General features: G+C 45.9%; 1 long non-coding RNA gene across 3 annotated transcripts in view; it reads left to right on the top strand.

Moving 5' to 3' along the window:
* The window catches only part of LOC114487306 (uncharacterized), a 355,464-nt gene that overhangs the window by 37,399 nt on the left and 302,501 nt on the right, over positions 1–15,564 (top strand). For all 3 annotated transcript variants that reach the window (XR_008618841.1, XR_008618842.1, XR_003682279.2), the window contains exons 2-3: positions 2,452–2,558; positions 4,560–4,753. This is a non-coding gene — a long non-coding RNA (uncharacterized lncRNA). The remainder of the gene's footprint in view (positions 1–2,451; positions 2,559–4,559; positions 4,754–15,564) is intronic.

Here is a 15,564-nt window from a genome sequence, read left to right as displayed (position 1 = left end):
TTCTAGTAATCGAGGCTGCTAACTAATGTCTCATCTGATTAACCTGTAGTTTGGCCCGGGGTCCCAGAGGGTGGGCTGGTCGTCCCGCCTGGGGAGTGAAAGAGGTCATTGGCCAGGGGCCCCTGGGATGCCAGTTTGGGGCTCGTTTATTTGCTCTAAGTCTTGTTTGCTATTCCTGCTGCAGTGACTGGCGACAGCTCCCCCCCTAGTCCCATCCAATCTAATTGGCCTGCTGAAACAGCAGTGAACACAAGATTTAAGAAATGTTTTCTTTGAAAACTTCTGGTTGGACAGACACTTTGAGATCATATTTCACCCTGTTTCAATTGCACACCGTTCCCTGGGACTTTTCAGGAGAAATACTGTAAGTGAGTCTTACAGGAGAACTGCTGCTTTGTGGTCTGGGAGGGGGGCTGATGAGCTGGAGGCTGGAGCGGAGGCTGTGCTGAGGCAGCCCGGCATCTTCAGAATCTAGAGACCCTGCCAACGTTAACACATCCGAGGAGGTATTCAGTATCAAAGTCTCTAATATTTGGCTCCATAAACACGATACCGGTTGCAAAAACAAAGCTAAGGAGCTCATGCTGATTACTTCAATAAAAGCTGTTTAATTATGAACGTTTGGGAAATGAAGTTACCAACAGGACCAGGAGAGCTTTGGTGTCCGGTGTCCCTGCTCCCAGCATCCCACTGTTACACCAGATTGTCCACTCAGCTGAAAAGCCTGACGTTGAGCAGGGCACACCCTCCGCCCTGTGGGATGCTACTTACTTGCCAGTAACACTCCGTCTTTCTGCGGTGGCAAATTTAGGGGATTGATGAGTGAAAGAATTATCAGATGTTATCAGGACCATTTGCAGGCCATCCAAGGGTTACTGGGGGTGGTAGTCAAGGCCCCCAGAAGACCTGCATTTGCTTCTGGGTAGCAGAGGGTCCCAGGACAGGCAAAGTAGAAGAGAATTGTGAGCAGGGGGCCAGTGGGTCATTGTGACAATACATTCTGCAGTCCTTAAATTAGCTTTCTTAGTAACTGTTTAGGAAACATGATCGTCTTAGTGCTTCTGGATAATTCTTCTCTCTCTTTACGTGGTTATAGCCAGTTCTTTTATATCAAGTGGAATAGGTAGAAGCATCCATGTAAAAGTTTAACGAACAAAAATGAGAGTTGAATCTGTGCATGGCAGGAAAGAAATATGGGGAGATACACATTGTCAGGGAGTGAACTCTTCCTCAAAAGTGGCTTTTCCCATATACTGATGATTATTTCTCAAAGAAAAAAACTTTTTATATTGTAAGCGCTTTTGGTAGAAATCTTTAAAACTTGTTCTTATTCATCCGCAGTTATTGAATACAAATTGACTCTGCCTGATCAGCCCTGATGACTCCATGCTGTAATATACCGAAACACGCAGAAATTACTGAAAGACTCCTGGCTCTTGTGCCCAGGCACTGAAACGTGATGACAATCGCTTCATTTCTTAAATGCAAAGCTGGGGCAGTTATAACTGCCTCAGCAGGTCATGATGATTAACAGACACGATACATGTGAGAATAAATTAAGGAATATAATATGCAACACTAGCTATATATATTTTTTCTGTCTTGTGTATTTTTTTTTTTTTTTTTTTTTTTTTGTGGTATGCGGGCCTCCCTCTGCTGTGGCCTCGCCCGTTGCGGAGCACAGGCTCCGGACGCGCAGGCTCAGCGGCCACGGCTCACGGGCCCAGCCGCTCCGCGGCATGTGGGATCCTCCCAGACCGGGGCGTGAACCCGGTTCCCCTGCAACGGCAGGCGGACGCGCAACCGCTGCGCCACCAGGGAAGCCCCTGTCTTGTGTATTTTAGTTGCTTCTATGCAGATGCTTTGGCGGCTACCCGTAGCTGCTTGCTTATTTTATGCTACACAATTTAGGGGAATTGTGGACTTGAGGACTCCAATCAGAGTGATTTATACAGATTTTAGACGGCTACCTATCACTGGAGACATTGCATGAAACAGAGAAAAGAGCATGGAATTTTTATCCAGAGAATCCTGAGTTCAAATCCTAGGTCCATCTTTTATAAGATGGCAGTATTACTTAACATTCCTGAGCTTATATTTCTATTCTGTAAAGTAGGAATAACAGTGAGTATAGTGAAAGTTTTGTGAGGTCTATATTTTGCAGGTTAGGCACCCAGAAAAATGCCTAGTGCAACTGGGCATTTGATATTTTAAGTTCTTTTTCAGGAGAATTTTCCTCTGTTAGATTAAGAGCTGTGCCCTGGATGGTTTGGGATTCCTGACATTCTGAATAACTATCCAGTAATTCATGTTTATGGCCACTTGTGTGTGTGTGTGTGTGTATGTTGGGTCTTCATATCATAACGATGTTCTGTGCTCTTGTAATGACTGAATATGTTCTTGATTTTTATTTCTCCTTAAATAATAATAGTAATAATTCTCTTCTTTCAGTGAACGAGACAAAGACAGTAAGTCAGGAGAGATTCTGAGTGTCGGGGCCAAGTTCTTGCTTTAAATTCAGAGTGCCTGAAGAAAGTCTGGAACCTCACAGGTGGCTGGTGAGATACAGAGAAGGGGAGGGGAGTTTGTGGGAGAGGGGGAGGGAGTAGGGAACGGGGTTACCCTGGTGATTTGTTGGCTGTCCTGGAGTTAAACTTCAAGCCCTGGGGCGTTCACCTGGAGAACATGTGCCAAAACTTTTCTTTTTCCCAACTTATATTCAAAAATTCGAGTGAAAGGGTAACTTTTTATGCATGGTATACAAAGTTAAAATAACACCTTAAATTCCTCTGTGTATGGGTTTGTTTTCTCTCCAAATGGTCAGAGTTACTGAAAGAAACTTAGAAAGAAGGTTATTTAAGGTTCACAAGACCCTCTGGGAAGAGCCCACTTAATCAGACCAGCCTTTGGGACTTTGAGAAAGACCAGTGTAATGTTGTTACCTGACATTAGTGAGAAAGGACCCTCACTAGTTCCCAGGAGCTGCCTGTGTTGTTATTAACTGCAAACACCAGAGTTTGTAGGGCAAAGAAAGGAGACCAGACTGGGGGTCAGGATGCCTAGCTCCTGGTCCTGCTACTTGTGTGACTTGGGATAATTCTCTCAGTCTGGTTCCTCATTTGTTTTGCAAGGCTAATAACACCAATTCCTTAGAATCAAAGGTGAAGAAGATATAAACCATCTAGGTAATGAACTGTACAAGAATTTTGCAAAGATTACAATATGCTGTACAAGTTCAAGGGCTAATTCATTCTGCATAATTTAGCCACATTTAAATCCTTCCAGACTCCATATGTGGTGTAATGTGTTAGAGCAATGACGGTCTTAGAGGTCATCTCCTTGAGTGCTCTGATTTTACATATAGGAAACTGAAGCAGAGAGGCAGAGAGAAAGGCGCTTGCCCCCAACGTAATATGGTATGTTAGTGCCAGGGCTGAAGCTGGAACTAGGAGATCTGTTTCCCTTTAGATGCCTCTTTAAAAACAGCGTTCCCTTCTAGAGAAGGCACATAATCAATAATGGTTAAGTTCAAATGAAACAACTTCGGGTGTTATGAAGCAATGAAATTCAAGGAGAGTCAGGTGGGGTGTCACGAGAAGCAATGGTGAGGCCATCCTGCCTTTCATGGCTTAGTCTCCAGATCATTATAAGCTCTGTCCCCTTAGGGAATGACACTCTTCACGTTTCCTTTTTCCGTCTTCTGAACTCACACGTGACTGTAAGGTTTGGGGACTCTCAGCACACAGCTGGTCACCTGGTCACTTGTAGACAGATCCATGTCTTACCTCTTTGGGAGAAGGGAGTGTGACTAAGATGAGGTCAGCCCATGAGGAAGGACCGGCTTTCTAGGTGAGGGTCCTAGCCCAGGAGGGCTCGTGTACATATTATGTCTTTTTCCACAAGAGCAAAGCCTCTGAAGAGCAAAAGTGGGACAATTTTCTGCTGATTTCCCTTCCTTTCACCCCAGATTTTGTTCTTCATATTGGATTGCGGGGTAGGCCAGCCCCAGCCCGAGAGTCCCAGATTCAGACGTCCCATGAAATGTAATCAACAGTTACCAGGCAGTCAAGCTTTTACGGGGTAGCCATTAGATATTTTGAATTTCTGATGCTTTAAATTTCACTTTACACTGAAGCTTCTCCCCTTCCTCAGCTCACTAATACCTCAGGCAGGGAAGCCTTCCATTGGAGGTGGGAAACGGCTCTGTTTCCCATCTTGTGCTACTCTTCCTCCCCTAATACCTGTCCCTAGTCAGCTCTGGGCCTTTAGGGCTGCAGAGGGTTTGTGGGAGAGAGTTAGGGAGCAAGAAAGGAGCGGCTTGATGGGGCCTATCGTGATCAGTTATTGTTGCCCTGTGGGTGTGGTGGTAGTTCAACACTCACTCGTACTGAGGATCGACTGCTGCTCCTTCGACACAGTCAGCGCCCCTTCAGACTGGCCACTTCCGACTCGAGATATCAATATCTAGCCTTGCTTGGGGTTACCTAGCTGCCCAGCTCCCAGGAGGATTCCTGGGCAGAATTTTTCATAGCTTGATATATTCTGGTCTCCTTTTACAGGATCCTTAATGGAACCCAAGGGAAACTCCAAACCCAGGCCGTTTCCAGTGCAGCCTGTGTCCTCCCTCTGCTTTTAGGGTGGCCCATCACTGCCCCCGCTTGTGGCTTTCTCCAAGCTTGGAGCCAGCACTAGTCTCTGTGCCTTTAGACCCCAGGTCGAGCTCTCCAAACTGCAATCCTGAAGCCTCCCACAGGTAAAAGGGATGCTTTCCCTTTCTTTTTCTCGTGGAATGTGTGTAGGGGTGGTGTAATTCCTAACATTCTTGCCAAAGAAATCCTTTCTTCTTGGTCTCTTCAACCTCAAAGCTTTTCAGAGTGGATTTTGGACTAAGGATTGCAAATGTGATTTCTGAAACATTTCCTTGCAAGTCCTGCATTGGTGGGTTAGCGTCTCATTTTATAATGTGTTATTAGGGAGAATCTCATTTTAACTCCTGTTACCCTTCCGCTTGAGGTGCAGGCAAATCACACTGGAGCCTGCCTCGTCTGCCTTGCGGGCAGGTTTGAGGGATTTCAAAAGTGGTCATGGAAAGAAAGAAGCTTTGCAAACTCTAATATCCTGTAGAAATGTTGGGCATTACTCTCAGCATTATCCTTTTTAAGGTAAATCAGAAAATCCAAATGAGTAGATAAATCATGTTTCTATCCTTTAAAATAAATTTGCCGAATCTTTAGTAATATTGGCTGGCATTTTTGGTCATTGAGGTGGTTCATTGGCAAACAGTGCTATCCAAGATCAGCCAGGTTCAAACGACATGTCTCTCTCTTTAAAGGAGAAACTATTTTTATTAATGCCTGATTGTCCTCATGTCAGTGGAGTGGTGGCCTTTGGTTACTCAGAGGCACAGACCCAGAATATGTCACTGTAGCCTTTGGTCTGAACTCTTGGTACCCCACAAAGAGGAAATATGTTTTTGCTGTTTGCAAAGGAATTCAAGACCTTTATGGTTACCAAGAACTCATAAAACCAATGAGCCGTGTATTCGAAAATGATCCCTGGGCCTAATCTTCAACAAGCCAGTGTCTGCTGATCAGTCTGGGAAACAAATATGAGCAACTAGGGCCTTCGAGTTAAGAGTGTGTGGTGCCGGGGGTGAGTGGAATTTCTCCTGAAGGCATCTTGTGTTTCTGTATGCTTTCTCTATGGAAGAACATGAGTGTTTAAACAGGTTTATTTTATGTTTTCCTATGCTAAACAACAACTACAGCAAGTAAACAAGCAAACAAAAAATAGGTAGAGCAAAAGCAGAGAATCGAATGTATGTTTCCAATCCCCAATTTTTAAAGTTTATTTGAAGTTTTAAGTTGTAACCAAAGGATGCGTCATAGCACTATGTACTTTCACTTTTACCTATCCCAGAGGTATAATCTCTCAGGAGGGGGTGAAAAACAGAATCAGAAACTTGGGTCTTTCCTGACCTTTCTAAATTATAATTTCCGTATATAATACCATATCTTTTATTTCTTTATCTTTGCGTAGATTAGCCTAGATGAGCTGATCACGAGTGTGTCTAAGTGTACGTGTGTGTGTTTGTGTGTGTATGGATATTGAGAGAGGGAGAGAGAGCGTGGGGTATGGGGTTTAATTCTGTTCGAAAGTTGGCACACAGGATTTATTATGTAGCCCCCAGTGTGGCTAAGTCTGACACTTAGTCTTTCAACAGGTATTTATTATCTCCCATGTTCCAGGAGCTCTAATAGTTTCTGGGGGTACACAGTTAATTAAACCCTGTTCCCTCAAGGTGCTAACATTGGAGTTGGAACTCTTTCACTGCGGTATGTGGAGCGCAGAGCTTGAAAATTATTACTGTGATACACCTTTATTCTTTATGTGGTACCCAAACAATGAGACAATCCTTGTTTGAATACGTTTTAGAACTTTAATTTGAAAGTGCCTTTTACATAAAGCATTCTTGTGTGTAGAGATCGTAGTTTTATGAGGAGCAAGGAATTTTCTTAGGCAGATTTTCTTTATAAATTTGTAGTCATTGATGAAGTGGCAAGAGTGGGAGATTTAGCGGGTGGCAGAGAGATCCACATAACATCTTTGGAAGTTGCTAACATCAACACGAACAAGATGTTCACTATCAGAGCTTTCAGAATTTGGACCCATAAAGGTATTGTGGTTGTGTCTAGGACCAAGAGGCATTGATTTTTATTTTACTGTAATATTGCAGATTCCACCACTGGCAACAGAACTTATCATAGCATTCTTTTGGCAAGATAAAACAAAGTGGTTACACTTCATTCTGTAGTAGGGTTGCCCGTGGATCTGGAGAAATTAACTCAGTTGATGGGAGGCTAGGGCCAATGGGACTGGGTTGCTGTTCTGATTCCCAGTTAGACATCGATCACCTTCACAGGAAAGAAAAGGGGATTCTTCTTTGCCTATGGCTGCCACATAATGCCAGCTGCCAAAGCTAATCATATGATTATTAGAAGATATGGGGAGGGTGTGAAGACTTAGTTTCTCCAGTTACATCTCCCAAAGGAATAATTCAACATACATGACTTTATCAGTCCAGTTGCCAAGGTTTCGGCAAGCACTGCAGATTAATACCTGCCAAAATGGAGCCCAGGTCCGTTGGCAACTTCTCCCAGTGAAGTGAGCAAGTCTGCTTCCAGGATCTAGCTTTGCCTTGATTTTTCCTGAGATAAGAGGCCTTAGTTCTCATACTGCCAGAACTAGTTCACTCTTCAGCAGGATATGGTGCTGGTTAGTGTTTCATTCTCCTAGGTATCCTGTGTGAATTAGACCTCTTTATGTGGAGGACAGAGCGGAAGTCTGCCTAAGAAGCAGGCCTCTGGCTTCTGCTTTTCCAAATGTTCCTCAGCATTGTGGACATGCTCTCAGGCATTGTCTTGGGTTGAGAAAATGACATCACCCAACCACAACCAGCTTCTTGCCAAAATCTTTCATAAAATGCACAACAAAGCAGCGTTTTGAAGATGAAACATCTCTTGTTGATGGAGCAGTCACTGAAGGTCCGATTTTTCCAGGAGACAAGAGGGTAGTGGTCTAATGGCCGCACTGAATTGAGGTCGGTGGAAAGAACTAATAGATAGTAGAGATCTGCAAAAGGATGCAGTGGGCTGTTGGCGCTGAAGAAGGAAGAGGGGACAGATGAGCAGTTGGCGTGGCATGTGTCCCTAGTCAAGGCAGTTCTACAGTCCAAAGCTGGGTGCCCTGGAGACGAGGTTGAAGGGTGGCTCATGATCATGGAATATGCGTTGACTTGGCATGGGCCAGGCCTTCTGGGGCGACGGTGGATGATGGAATAGTGTTGGCCATGCCTCACTACAATGGCTTGATACATATGTATAAGAAACTTTCCTCATTTTTCCAAACTAAATCACATGCTGTGCACTAAAGAGTAAATGTCCTTAGCTCAGACCTTTTCAGCATGAATTACTTTGCAGCCATCCTTCTGTAGCTGATTATAGATTTTTATCGTCTTCTAAAAAAGAGCAATCATGCCCACATCCTTTTGAGACCAGGGTGCCTCCATGGGTAGCCTTCATACTGTTCTCCAGCCTGGGCTTGATCCAAGAGCGCAAGCCACACGGACAGTGGTATTACGTAAGCATTACACTTGTCACATGGAAGCCGCTCATTAATAGGTGTGCCCGTTGCCCAGAATCTTAGCACAGGGGAACCCCCTGAAGGCTTTGGGCCCATTCGTTCTGATATGACCTCATAGGTCCTGCTATGAATCCATTGCCTTCTCCTCCCCACCTGTCTCACCGACAGGCCTGTAAATCACACACGTTCAGGATGAAGGCTCTCAGGATTTGCTTGTACTAGATGTATGTTTGCTCTCGCTCTTGCTTTCTCTGTCTGTGTTTGTGTGTGTTTTTAAGTAGCTTACCATCTGGCTTAGCTGAGGCCACAGGAGAAGGGAAGAACATTATGAGGAAGCAGAGGTAAGGCATTGTCTAGAAGAGCTGTGGCCTCACAGGCAACCCCAGTTTGTCTCCTGGGCATCTGTGCACATACACACGCATGGATGTCATCAGTTTGTACTCTTGGGGCGTCCATCACTAGGTAGCCCAAAAAGAAGGTCTGAAAGTTTCTTGTCACCCTGAGGGCACATTTTGCCTTTAACTGTTAAGTCCCAATTAATCTGCCTCATTAGTACAGTTGTGTTCACATGGGGTCCAGTAGGTCACTTAGCTCCTCAGCTGAGGCTCAGCAGGCGGGGCTGGCTGGACAGGAAGTCCCTGAAAAAGCATATGGTGAACCAGTGTGATGAACCCCGGCCCTGAAGACATAGCTCTCAGTGCTCACTCTAAAGGCAATGGGAAGGGTAGTGTTATCTTAGTATCAGGAGGCCTGGGCTTCTCGACTTTTTTGTCCACGCTCCTTTGTAATCCCACTGGGGAGAATGAGAAGGGACCAGTGGACATTAGGCCACTTTGGATGACACAGGTGTGTGAACTAACTCTTTTCCCCCTTCTTTCCTGACCTACCTGTGATCTTCTTGGGCATATTATGTAGGAAGACTCAGAGGGTAAAGTGGAAAGTCCACTTTTATAGTATAATTGCAGTTCTGGAACCTCTCCATTCTGCATTTGCTGTCACAGTTGGCATGATTAAGACCCACTAGAGACTGCCAGTGGCCCAGTGTATAGTTTATAGTTTTTCTTGAAAGAATCTTTTTGCATATATCATGGGCAAGCTCTTCTAGCATGGTTGCCTCGTTCATTGTTCAAGTGTTCTTTCCCTTTTGAACAGATACTGCCTGAAATACAGGCCAAGCTTCAGGAAGTCAACCTCCAAATTGTAGGTCAACTTCTTATTTGAACAAAGGTGTGCTTAGGAAAAGCACCATCCTTGCCCGTCTTCTGCCCAGGTACCCGTGGGGGAGAAGTGGGGCCCAGTTCTCATGGGGCCCCGCCCCGCCCTACCCATTCCACCAGAACGGAGTCTACCGTGTGCACTGGTTGAAAAGGCGGGCAGGAGTGAAGGCTGTGGCCGTGTCAGTGTTAACACACCCCCCCACACGCGTGCACGGGGGATGCCTTGTGGACTCACGTTCCGAATAACTGGGCCCTTCCTCACTCCTGACCCCAGCAGGAGTTTTGGGAAAGTACGTCTTCTCTTCCCTTGGACTATGACGTTAGGAAGCAGAGAACGCTGCATCTGCACAGTTGATCCTCTTGGGATCAGAGCAGCGCGTGCTGTGCGGGAAGCACTCATAGCGCTGGACTTGCAGGCGTGGAGGATGACCTCAGTGACCTCGCTCATTCATCACCTACTGTGCACAGAGCGGTGTGTGAAACTCTGCAGGGAGCGCATCGGCGTGAGGCCCGGGCCCGCCATCCGATGGATCGGTCTGGAGAGGACACAGGTGGAGCAGTGATGTGGCGAATGACAGGATGGATCAGTGGAGACAGCAGTTGTCAGAGGAGGTTTCAGGTGGCAGCTGGGTCTGCGGGTGGTAAAGATATGAAATGAGGGTGGTGGTTCCCGCCTTCCCGTGTGGACAGGTGACGAAGGGACGTGGAGGGGGACTGGGGTTCTCACCTGAAATCCCCACAGGCACCCAGATTTTCCAGGGAGAGCGTTCAGCTCAAGGCTACCTCCCTGCATTGGCAGAAGGATAGAGGTTAAAGTAAACGTCCGCCGCTTCAGCCGGCTGCTCTGCCTCTGGGCCCAGAGGATTCTCGGAGATCTAAGACACGGGGGCCACTCGGGGCTGCTCGCCCGGAATGGCCACTTTTTGATCTCCTCAGGGTTTTCTTTGACCATTTAAGTGACAAAAGGGAATTTCTTGGAGGGGGAGTGGGGAGATATTTTTAGAATGAAGGGCGTTTAAAAAAGACAACTACTGCAAGATTTTGAAATTTGACAGAAGCAGACGACGTTTTCCATCCCCACCGTGAAACTTTGCCCAATTTCTTGGACCTTTAAATACCACAGATAAGCTTCAGTTTCTGGCTAGGAGGAAAGGGGCTCATGCAGAGATCTGTGGAGGCTCAAAATGACACCTGTGCAGGGGCTGCCAGTGACTCTGGTATTTCAGGCCCAGATTTCCTTCTTTTCCACTAATTATCTGGATGCTAACCCTCTATGTGTAGGATTTGGCCTCAGGATGCCAAGTTTTAAATTCCAGCTTCAACCATTTACTGGCTGTGTGACCTTAGGTAAGTGAGTTCACCACTCTGAGCCTTATTTGTAAAATCAGGACAATTCCATTCTAAGATCACGTAGGTTTGAGGAGGCTTATTTGCTTCATGGGAGAGTATTGCAGGCCGAGTGCAGTGAGAGATGCTGGGCGTATAATGTAGGGCTTGCAGCTTAATACGATGACAGATGATCAAAGCAATAATTCTAATATGACATGAAAAGTGTGACATCGTGTTAAAAGTGATGTAATAGGTGTATGTGTGTACAGAGGTCAGTGAAGGCTGAGAGAAAAAGGCGGTGGAGACAGAGGTAATGGATCAGGAAGAGCTGTGTGACTGGAGGTTTGACCTGAGACTGGAGGATGGGAGCCAGGGAAGCATGAGTGGGTGGGGCAGGGGCAGCCTAAAATAGATGATTCTGTCTGAGCGAGGGCACGGAAAAGTGGGAGCGGCCCACGGGCTGGGAGTCACGACTGGGTGGGACTGAAGCCTGTGGCCTGCGTCGGGGGCCGGCTGGCTGAGCGGAGAGAGCGTGCTGACGAGATCCACGCCGTGGAGTGAGGTCTGACACTTCGGATGGAACGAGCGTCGTCTTTTTTTTTTTTTTTTTTGTGGTACGTGTCACGGGCCCAGCCGCTCCGCGGCACGTGGGATCCTCCCGGACCGGGGCGCGAACCCGTGTCCCCTGCATCGGCAGGCGGACTCTCAACCGCTGCGCCACCAGGGAAGCCCGGAACGAGCGTCTTCTTAGTGGCATCTCTCACAACTGGCTTTTCTGAAATAGTGCTGTGGTCCTGCCCTCAGCCACTGTCTAGCCCGCTCCTCTGCTTTCTTTTCTTCAGAGCAGTTCTCACTCTCTGTAATTCTTTGTCCACTTTAAAATTTAACTTTTAATTTAAATTCTTAACTACTCTATCTTCAGTGTTGATACATATAGTTGGTGTAAACTATACACAATAAATATTTTTTCAAAGGATGAGTAAGCAGCAAATGATTAAATGCCTCTGAAGACAGAATTAGCAGCAGCCTGCATCACAGAACCTAAGAGATGCCCTAAGAGACGTGGCCAATTTTGTGGATGAGGAAGGAAGAGGTCACCTTCTGTGCGGCAAAGTCCTCTGAGGCTGGGAAACTGAACATGCTTCCCATTGTTTGGGAAGGACGGAATGAGTGTCTGTGCCTCTTCTGGTTTCTGCAGAGAAGAAAGGCAGAGAGAGGCAGTGGCCGGCTCAGAGAAGCTCAAGAATAGCACGAAGGGATGTGTCGCCTCCACGTTTCTGCCACAGATGCAGAAGTCTTTATGATCTTGGCCATAGGATAGATGTCTGCTTTGGGCTCCTGGTATGTCCTGAGGTTTGACACCCCCTCGGATACTCTGCCACACTGTAAAATACGTGATGTATTGGGTTAATGTGGCTTGATAAAATGCATCCCAATTAAGCTCATTTCCATGCTCATTCACAGTAGCTGCTACTGTCACTTTTATGTTTCCCTTGAGAAAAGATTTTCTGAAGAACTCATGAGGCCATTTATGATCTCTGACTCCTCCTAAATTGTCAAGTAATGATGAGATAAGAAGAGGAAGCGTTTGACATCTTTACTGCTCTGAGAAAGTCGGTTGCACATACTCTTGTTGAGAGCACCAGATTCAGACTATACATGCCTTTTACAACAACCATATTCCTGCAACACCTGTTAACTGAATCCTCATTTTTCCACTGACGTTTTAATTCAGAAATGCCAGAGATGCATTTTCTCTGGCCCTGATGACTCTTAAAGTCAGCTAGTAGGGCCTAATATTGACTCCACTTCAGTCTGGCCAAATAGCTGATGGCTTGTGCGTCAGTCCCAGGAGGAGTTTAGTGAGGAGATGACATTCGGAGCAGGGGCAGGGAGAAGTGAGCAACGGGGACTGTGCACCCAGGGTCTAGCCACCATGAGAAGCCGTTAGGCCTGAGGGGCAAGGCAAGGCAAGGGGCCAAGAGTGTTACTGGACCCCGGTGAGACCCGGGTCCCTGAGAGTCAGGCTGCAGCACAGCAGCTGGGACTAACTAGAAAGCCGCTAAAGCCAGAACTGAGATGGGATGCAGCTGGGGATACGATGGGGAGTAAGTACACACCCCAACCTCTCTTTCTTCCTGCCCTTTGCTTTCCTGCTGGTGCCTCCCATTGACCAAAATAAAATGGAAGCTCCAAGGTATAGAGCAGAGAGAAGGGCAGCAGACTACTGGAAGATTGTGGCAAACAGGTCAATCAGCATAGAACATAAACAGACATAAATGTACCCAGAAGGTTCTTCTTCCCAGAATCTGGCAGTGAGTTCCTTTCTAAAGTGAAGAGTCCCAAACATCTAAATAGATAAATGTCTTCTTTCAAGAAACATGCATCAAATGCCTTCTGTGGTTAAGCTCTACATTTGGTGCTGGTGATTTTACTTTGAGTTTTCTTCAAGTGAGGTACTTCCCTACAGAGCCACCCTGGATAATTTACAAAAATAACAGTCAGTGAGTCTTCTGGGATTTCTTTTAAAAAGTTGGCCCCAGGTTTGAGGACTGTCTTTTAACTTCTTCCTACACCTCAGCTTGGGCCAGATCTGAGCGTTGTTTTGGTGAGTGACCGAGGTCTTGCTACATCCAACTGAGTCTTGAGTACTGGCTGTATTTGCACTCAGTTGGGCCAGTCTTTGGTTATCTGCAGAGACCTCTATTCTCTAACTGGGGAATCATGTGTAATTTCTGTGACACAAAATTGGGTGAGTGGAGAGCTAGGGAAAGGTCTGGCTAGAATGTTTCTAAGCCCACCCGTGGCTTGGGTGGAGCTGCTGGACCAGCTCCAAGGAACTGACTGAGAATTTTGAAGGTTCCATGTCCCATATTGTGTGAGTCTGCTTTGGGTGTTTGTCATTTTAGGTTAAATAATTTTGATGCAGTTACTGGGTATTTCACACAGACCGCTTAACATTTCTCCATTGCTGTGCATAAGTTTCTCTAGTAATTGAAGATTTCTTCACATTGGAGAGAGATTAGCCAAGTAGGATATTCAAAAAGAAGGTTAGGCTGGAAGAGACAAAGGGATTATTTCAACCACTCTCTCTTTTTATAGGTGGAGAAACTGAGGACCCCAGAGGGCTGGGGGTGTACTCAGGGTCATACCTTGAAGACAGGGACAGAGCCAGGGATACAAGGGGGCGGGTCAGGCCCAGCTGAGAAGCAGGCTGGCCATGGCCAAAGGCTCAGCTGCATCCTCTTGGTGCTCCTGCCTCTCTTCCTGGGACATTCTTACTGGCAGGTGAGGCTTCCCTAACGCAGGCAACCAAAGCAGTTGCTTGTGCTATTCTCACAGGTTCTTGAGGCTTTCCTTTGCCTGTATCCTTCTCTGTGAATACTCAGAAAGAACAGAAAGTTTCTCTCATATAGTTTAGAAATTGGTGTTGGAAAATTATACAGTTGTTAAACCCTTAAAATGTGCAGAGCTTGGGACACGAGGGCCTGAGATTCATGCCTAGTTAGTCATGCTGCTGCGAGATTTATGAACTCTGCCACCAAACTAGGATTCTTTGCTTGCAACCCTGAAATAAGAGCTAACATTTAGTGGGTACTTACCACGCATGGGTCATTGTTTTAAGCAATTTACGTGATTAACTAATTTAGCTTTTATGAACATCCGATGAGGTAGATACTCTTTTTATTCCCATTTTTAGATAAGGAGGCTGAGCTCAGAGGTCATGCGACTCGCTCAAGGTCAGGGTCAGTCAGTGGCCACAACCGAATTTAAATCTCAGTGTTTTGACCGCTCAGCCCGTATCCTTGACCAGGGAGCTATAGAGCCTTTCTTTTTTAGTATCACCACTGCTACATCCATGAGATGTGGTTTGTTTTCTGAGGACCTTCCATTGCAGAGCCTCAAGTATTTCTGCCTGCTTCAAAAAACAACCGGAATAAGTTTTTGCATTACTTATGACTGAGTATTCACGATGCCACAGCAGTCTCCACCTAAAAGGCTTCCAAGCCAATATACCGGCTTTCTCTGGCCCCCAAACTGGACAGCCTTATGAGGGAACAAACTGTGTGTCTGAACAGCCCAGTTCAAAGTATTCTGGTTCAGTGGCACAAGTAAAGATTACTCAGTGTTCTTAGATTTCCAAGAATCTTTCCATGAGTTTTTAGGAAGAACATTATTTTGTTATTATTGAAGTTTTGGAAAACCACAGATAATAATTATAGCAAAGTTTTTTCTTACACAGCATTAATGTACAATGTTGCAAGACCACAGTGTTATTATTTACATTTCATAGCTGGAGAAACAGAGACCCAGGCTCATATTCTACAATGATATGGACAGCAACGCACTGCAAGCACCCAGGTCCCTTCTTGACTCTGCCTCCACCATGATGTGTGACTTGGGGCATGTCCTTTTCTCTCTCTGGGTCTCCTCTTACCACTTATTATATATGAGGCTAAATATGATTTCTGAGTTCTTTTCCATTTCTGAAATTCTATGACTTACTAAGATCAAAGCAAGTTGCTTGTTAATTGATGTGTTTTATAGATGACATGGTTCAAAACAGGAGCTGAGGTGGCTTATAGGATTAAAATGCACTTAAACCAGGATGGTTAAAAATAACAAGAGAATTGAAAATAATAAAAAGCGATGCAAAAGAGATGCTTCAGGCACCAAGACTGAGTGAGTCACTGGGGGTCAGTGTTACGTCCGGAGCCCCATAATCCAAGGATATTGCTGCTGAAGTTAACTCAAGAGCCCGTGGCTTATCCGCATACACCCCGGCTTCTTTTTTTTTTTTTTTTTTGCGGTACGCGGGCCTCTCACTGTTGCGGCCTCTCCCGTCGCGGAGCGCAGGCTCCGGACGCGCAGGCTC

Source organism: Physeter macrocephalus, chromosome 12, assembly GCF_002837175.3.
Source record: "Physeter macrocephalus isolate SW-GA chromosome 12, ASM283717v5, whole genome shotgun sequence".
NCBI classification, from domain to species: domain Eukaryota; kingdom Metazoa; phylum Chordata; class Mammalia; order Artiodactyla; family Physeteridae; genus Physeter; species Physeter macrocephalus.
Note: the sequence above shows the minus strand (reverse complement) of the source record. Positions and strands in the feature narration are given on the sequence as shown.